The 7,502-nt window shown below is 31.8% G+C and overlaps 1 long non-coding RNA gene across 4 annotated transcripts; it reads left to right on the top strand.

Annotated features, from left to right (window-relative positions):
- Positions 1-1,770: 1,770 nt before the first annotated feature.
- Positions 1,771-7,063, top strand: LOC104092199 (uncharacterized). 4 transcript variants are annotated; one of them, XR_685358.2, is made up of 7 exons: positions 1,780-2,283; positions 2,835-2,887; positions 3,407-3,514; positions 3,593-3,637; positions 4,015-4,082; positions 4,604-4,750; positions 5,671-7,063. It is a non-coding gene; the product is annotated as an uncharacterized lncRNA (long non-coding RNA). The 4 variants fall into 4 exon arrangements; XR_011411567.1 differs by lacking the exon at positions 3,593-3,637 and having other exon boundaries at positions 1,771-2,283; positions 4,604-5,291; XR_685357.2 differs by lacking the exon at positions 3,593-3,637.
- Positions 7,064-7,502: the final 439 nt, after the last annotated feature.

Here is a 7,502-nt window from a genome sequence, read left to right as displayed (position 1 = left end):
GCTGTCGATTTTAAGGTTGATTTTGGATCAGTTTATTAATAAATTAATGAGGATTTTCTAGGTGCTGCGGAGATTCATTTATTTTGGCTTCGTATAATGGAGAAGAAGGTGGTGAGAAGCAGATCACGGCTTTTTTATCCTAATTGTCAGTGGTAAGATAATGTCAACTTGCCTGCAACCCTTTTTGGATAAAGAGTTCAGGAAAAAAAATTGGAACTTTGACAGTTTCAAACACCTATAAACAGTACCAATAGTAAAGGAGAAGAACAAGTTAGGCTGTCTGAGAAAGTAAAGGTCATTTAGTGGTCACACAAGTGACTATTCCCTGTTCCTTTCTTTCAATTTTTTTTTTTTGGATAAAATTTTCTATTCTTTGTTTCATATTTTGGCATGACATTCAAGTTTGGTTTCCATTAGCACATATGACATTACATTTTAACTTCTTTATTCTAAGAAGATTCCTAAATTTATCTTCGCATTAGAATGATGTAATATGTATGATACAAAACACTACCTAAGTGATGAAACTAATTTGTAATTACGGTAAATAAGTACTTACACGGAAGAAAAAATATCAACTATAATTTTTCTTTTGGTACACACACATATATAATATATCAAATTTTTATCTTCTTTATGCCAAGTAAATTTATAAAAAATATTATATTAAATATGCTACTCCTATCTCTTAATTATGATCGCGCGAAGCGCGAACATATAACTAGTTATTCTATAATTAAAGAAAACATAAGTGAGCGCCTCATCTTTTAAGATTTTAACTACAATAAGTAGCGGTGTCAATCGTTCGGTTCATCCGGTCATTTTATAAAATTTGTATCATACCAATTTTTCGGTTATTCTATTATGTATAACCAAGATTAGACTTTTCGAAACCGTCCCAATCATATCGGTTTCTCTTCGTTATCGGTGAAGTTCGGTTAATTTTTGATATTTTTTTAAATATCAAGTAAAATTCACAGTAGAAGTAGAACGCAATAACATACATTCATTTATAGGACTTAGCAAAACTCTCTAGACATTTTTACTGTTTAAAGGGTAATGAATTTTAAAAAATGAAAGGTGGCTAGAGTATAGATACATCAACTATTCTACAACAACGTAAAAGAAACCAAGCAAAGGCAAAAAAAATATAAATTACACGAGTGAAAAGATATTAACCAAGCTGAGACTCAAGAATAAAGTCTATAGAAGATTAAATATTCAAAAAAATAAATCTAAATTATATGAAAGGAAATATATTCAATACATTATAGTTTGTTACTCATAATCGCTAGAATACTCCGTGTCTTGCCAATAAAGATACTTGAAATAACTTAGTTTAAGTAGAAGTAGTATAATAGGTTTTAGGAATTAGTATTTTGAGTTCAATTACTTGTTGGCTTGTAATAGTTTTCATAATTCCAAGGCCCAAAGAAAAATTTAATGCACTATTATTTAAACTTACTAGATAAATATATTTTTCACGTGTAAAATTTATTCGGTATGATTCGGTATTTTTTTAATTTATTTTTATAAAATAAAAAAATGATTCTAAATATAGGTGCGATTATAGATTTATATAAAAATCTATTGTTTTTTAAAAAAAAACGTAAAAATGGGTTCGGTGCGGCAGTTCGGCCGGTTTAGTCGGTAACACCCCTAATAATAAGTGAAAGTCCCTCGGTACGATCAAGGGCATTTCCGTAAATGTGATCTCTAAGATTGGGGAAAATTGTCTTATAGACTTCCATCTGTCCAATTTTAAACACCGCGTGTGTTTAGATTTTGGTCTTTTTTTTCTTTTTCCTTCAGATTTTCATTTGGGTTCTTCTTTGCTCAAACCTTTTGAGAGAACGCCTCACATTTCAATTCTCACTTCATCTTTTCTTATGCTTCCTCCTTTCCTTTTTTTTTGGTGAATTTTGCTGTTCTTCTTCTTACCCTCTGCTTTGCAGCTTTGCGTATTATTTTCTGGCTGCCTTTCTTTTTTCTTTCAATATTGTATATTTTGGTTTTTCTGAAGAGGGACGTTGTTTCTAATTAGTTGCATACCATGAACGAATCAAGAGGGTCGAATTAAGAAATAATCCTGAGGTGTTGGATGTTGGTTCAAATAATCTGTTTCAGCAGCTATTATTTTATGTTTCTCTTCACCGAATCATGAATGGATTTCTTTAATGACTTTTTGGTGGTCTTTCTTCATGTTCTCTGTGTGGGTTCTGCTCATGCATGTAATTAATTGTTTGACAGCCTTTACGGGAGTACACACAATGTGTAGATAAGGTATTTGATAATATGCCTGACTGCCTGAAATAGCTTATCAATTGTTTATTTGGTGCCTTTTACCTTTTACATGTAGTTGATGATGTATTTTACATGTAGGTGATGATATTTTTGCGTGTTAAAATGATTTGTTATTATTTAATTGGTACTTTTAGTTGTAAGCTTACAAGATTTCATCTTATACTAATATAACCTTCTTTAAATTTTCCTCTGTTTAATTTGTTCAGCCATTCATGTGTTTCAATCTATTTTTTAAAAGATATTTGAACATCTTGAAATTTGGGTAATTTTTGGTTGGATTTCTGCGTGCATATCGGTAAGTTTGTCTGTTTTGCTCATGCATGTTTTATTTTTTCACAATCAATCAATTTTACTTGCATTGGGCCATGACGATTTTGCAACCAGAATGCTTTTTTAAAGTTTTGGTCTCTGTGTTTACATATTTTCCACTACTCATATTCAGTGAATTCTAATTTCTCGATTCATGACATAATCGAACGTTTGTGATCCGTTTAGTTAGAATATAATGATCACAACTTTTTTATTCACAGGCTTTTGAAGTGAAAGTCGCTCAAGATGGGGAAAAAGAGATACTACTATAACTGTAAGGGATAATTTTGTGCACTGCTTGCTTAATCATAATGCAAAATGATTGTGCTTTATATTTTATTTTATGTTCTATAGATTATCTACTTAATAAATTAAATATTAAGATTACAAAATGTAGACTTTATTTTTGAAGGAATTTTATCAAATGCCTAAAAACAGATGTCCAACAATAAAAGAAAGATAGACGAAGCCCCAATAGTCTATTAGTCCCTTACTCTATCTGTTTGTACCCGTTTCTAAGTTGTCAATATTATGATATGCTAAAACTAATTTTCAGGTATTAACTTCACTCAAAAAAGTGACATTTCCACTCAATATGAAGTTTGAAACATTGATAAGAAGCTACTTTTTTTGGCCGTCACATATGTACTATCAGCTATAATTTTTCACTTTGTAATGGTTACATATGTTCTTGTGAGGTTAAATAGTCTTCCGTCATTTTTGTTATTATTTCTTGTACTGCATTTTTGACTAATGAGAAGATTCTCTTTATAATACTTCTTGGCTTTTGCAGCTTGAAGATGTGAGATTATTTTTTATCCAGAAATTTCATTGACATCACAGAGGTGAAGTGTATCCCTTTACTGAGGTTCCTTCATTGTGGAATTTGTACAACTTCGTGGTAAATGCTTCTCATTATTAGTATGATAAATTTTGAAAATGTATATTTGTATCATAGTAAAGACTATTCTATTTGAAGGTTTTCTTGTCATACGCTTCTACTTATTGGAGAAATTTACCGAGGGTGAGTCTATTCCCGAGTTATATGCATTTACTTTGTAGTACATTGTATCTGACTCTTAGTTAAATCATATGTGATGGTCTGCAAAGTCAACTATTATAGTGGCTATGAGCAGCTTTCCATGATGATCTCATCGTAAGAGATTGACTTTCGGACCGTGTTTATGACAAATATAATATTTGATGCAAGTATGACAAGATTTGTGCAACTCAAGTACAAGAGTTTTGCTTTAAAACACAACACTCACTTCAGAAATGAAAACAATTAATTACAAGCAAATAAAAATTCACTATCCATCAAGTCTTTCAAAGGATTTTGTTCTCGAAGTAATGTCATCTGGTATATTTGGCTCAATTTATACTTTCATTGTTTATCTGTAGGATGAGTGCTTTGGAATGATGTAAGCTCATCCAGCTGAGAGTGATGTATATTTGCTTGGGTTGCTAAGGTGCACCTTTTCCAGTCTTTCTTCTTCGTTTCATTCTGTTGCATTTTTTCTTTTAATATTTGATCTTTTATGTTCTTCGTTATTGGTCCTTAGCGATCAATTTTTCATTATCGCTTAGTTTATAGTTAGCATCCTGTTTTGATTAATACTTTTGTGGCTTGCTGAGAGTTCATAGACACAAAATGACCAAAATAAAAGCATAAATAGCAGCTGTGCAAGTTCCTTAATAGATAGACCTTAAGAAGTCTTCAACAATTTATTATAATTAGTGGAGAAGTTCCTCATGTGTAAATCATTGCACATCTTTTGCTCCTATAAGTCTATAACTATGAAGGTTAAGAAAATTGTTTTCTATTCTTATTTTTCTAATAGACACTAACAAGAAAATTGTTTTCTAATATACACTAACAAAGATTTTAAATTCTTAATTTTGTATTATATAAAAAAAGCCACGAGTTTTGATGTGTGTGTTTAGTGGAATTTAAATTCCTAATGAGGGTGTTTTGGACTTGTCATTGTAGGTACTTATACGTGTCTTTCGTCTCACCACTGAACAACCGCGTAGCCTACCAGTCTGTCACTTTTCTAACTCGCTTCGTCTCTCTAGGAAGGTAGAGAGGAAGCCGACGGCTGTCATCTCCGCACATTCAATCTCCTTTCACTTTCAAGTAAACCAAGCTCTGCTCTCTGTTGCAAAACACTTTTCTCTTTCTCTTTTTTTTTTTTTGTAGATTTTGTATGATTTTCTGTTATGTGAAAAAGCCAAGAAAGTTGAGAGATGCTTGTGGGTGTCTGTTTTGTGATCTATGAAAGGTGGTAAAAGATATTGAAATTCTTGATGGGAAATGGGTTTCTTTTTAATTTCTTGGTTATAAATAACTAGATGTAGCGAATCTTGGATTATAAATGAAATACACCGGATTATTTCTCTATTTGTTTTGAGTTGTATATGTTGATATTCCAAAAGATCCATACTACTAATTTGAATCTCAACTGATTATGGAATTTTCAGGTTTTGCTTCTCTATCTCAGTGCGCATCTGTTTCTGTATGTTATAAACATTTGAATCTTGACTTTTTGAGTTTACAGTTATTGAAAATCTTTACGTACTTGGAAATTCAAATGTTTTCGTTGTAGGGAGATTTTCTGGATGAATGAACTTCCTGGGAAATTGAATCTAATTATTTGTTTCTCTTTAAAAGAGAACACGTAAGTGTGACTCAATTAGTGTTTTCACTTACTCTGAACTATGCCATTCATTTAGAGATAAAGAGAGCATGTGACTCAATTTTTATTATTTCCCATTAATAGTTATTAATTTTATCTATTTATTTTTCCTGGGTGACATAGGATTCAGTTGCTCATAAATCTGGGCATCTAACTGTTAGTATGTCTATACTTGCAGTTTCTTTCACTCATATCATCAAGAGTAGTTAGCCGGCTTTTAGTATTTATTTGTCACTTTGTGCCAATCACGTCGTTGTTTATTTTCAGTGTTTTAATTCAGTCGGATGCTCTCTTATGCTTTCTTGACTCCTTGGCTTAAGCATTGTTTTTGTCTTCTTACTCTTTTTTCGTTCGAGTGCAGGTGGTTCCGCGTGGCTTCTTCCATGCATTTTCAGATGTGTTCGTCATTCGCATATCGTCTGAGATTAGCTGATTGCAACCAAAGCCCAGTCAGTGAACTTGACTATGGTTGAACTTTAGTACTCGAGATCTAAAAGTATACTTTTGTCCTATTTTGCAAACGGAAAAGGGCCAACAATACCCCTAACGTATTGAAAATGGCTCAAAAATACCATCGGTTAACCTTTTGGTCCGCAAATACCCCTAACGTTTATTTTTTGGGCTCAAACTTACCCTTATATCTAACCGAACTTATCTGGTCAATTTTGACTTTAACTTCGTCATGTGATATTTTCTTAACCCATCACGTATATTATTTGTATTAAATAAAATTTGCATGTATCTTTTAAAATATCCAACGACATTGACCCGCTTCTATATATTTGGACGGTCGGCTAAAAATAATTATATTCGCTAGTTAAATATTTAAAAAAATATACATTGATTATATATAAAAATATGTATATCATACATTAATATTTTAATATATATTTTACATGATATTATTTTTAGCAGAAATTATACGGTGTAGTTTTTTCTATTAATTATGATCTATAACTCGAATTTATTAAGCAAATCCGACAATGGAATGATAGTTTTTGCTAATATTTTAGCTCTATCGTTATATATTAAAATAATATTAGTTTTCATTGAAACGATCAAATGAAGTCCATTAATGTGTTAAGCAGTTGGATATGTATATAATTAAAGTTTTTAAAGAATTTTCTTTCCATATGTTTCTTTGCTTCTCCTTTAGGAAGTCATATAAATAGAACATTATCATATTTATGTTTGTTAAACTTGTTAAGAAATGCAAAATTTGAAGAAAAATTATACCGTATAATTTTTGCTAAAAATAATATCATGTAAAATATATATTAAAATACTAATGTATAATATATATATTTTTTATATATAATCAATGTATATTTTTTTTATATATTTAAATAGTGAATATAATTATTTTTAGCCGACCGTCCAAATATATAGAAGCGGGTCAGGATCGTTGGGTATTTTAAAAGATACAGGTGGGTTTTATTTAATATAAATAATACACGTGGTGGGTTAAGAAACTGCCACATGGCGAAGTTAAAGTCAAAAAATTGACCAGGTTAGTTCTGTTAGATATATGGGTAAGTTTGAGCCCAAACATAACGTTAGGGGTATTTGCGAACCAAAAGGCTAACGTAGGGTAATTTTGAGCCATTTTCAATACGTTATGGGTATTGTTGGCCCATTTCCGTTTTGCAAATAATATTGTACCAAAAAGTGCCCTACTGTGTCCATGTCGTTCATAGTGCTCTTTTTCTTGTGGTTAGTTATTTCGATTTCAATAAGAAGCACTATTTCTACTAGCATCAACATTGCACAATATTATTAGCATGAAAAGAATACTGGACAAATATTTAGCATGTTGGGCCCGTGCATTGCACGGGCATCTCTAGCTAGAAAAGAAGTAATGTATTGGATTGATAAATTACAACTACAACTATAAAACTTGAGGAACGAGCCCATCTTTTGGTCTTCATCACTTTCAGTCATGAGAAGTGTATGCGGTCGAAACCTATTAAGTCAGTTGTACGGGCTGGTTGAGATAATAATACTTCGATCGAAAGGTATCTACGTAAGGTCAGGTCAAGGTTCGAAGAAAGGGCTTCGGGATTCGAGCTCCAAGTCCGATCAAGGATCACTTCGGTATCAATATCGGGCCCATGACCAAATCGAACCACGAGGCAAAAGATTGTCGGAGATGCACAGACCGACCAACACCCACCCCGAATATCAAGACTCCGA

The sequence above is a fragment of the Nicotiana tomentosiformis genome, chromosome 10, assembly GCF_000390325.3.
Source record: "Nicotiana tomentosiformis chromosome 10, ASM39032v3, whole genome shotgun sequence".
NCBI lineage: Eukaryota > Viridiplantae > Streptophyta > Magnoliopsida > Solanales > Solanaceae > Nicotiana > Nicotiana tomentosiformis.
This window is presented reverse-complemented; position numbering and strand designations above follow the sequence as displayed.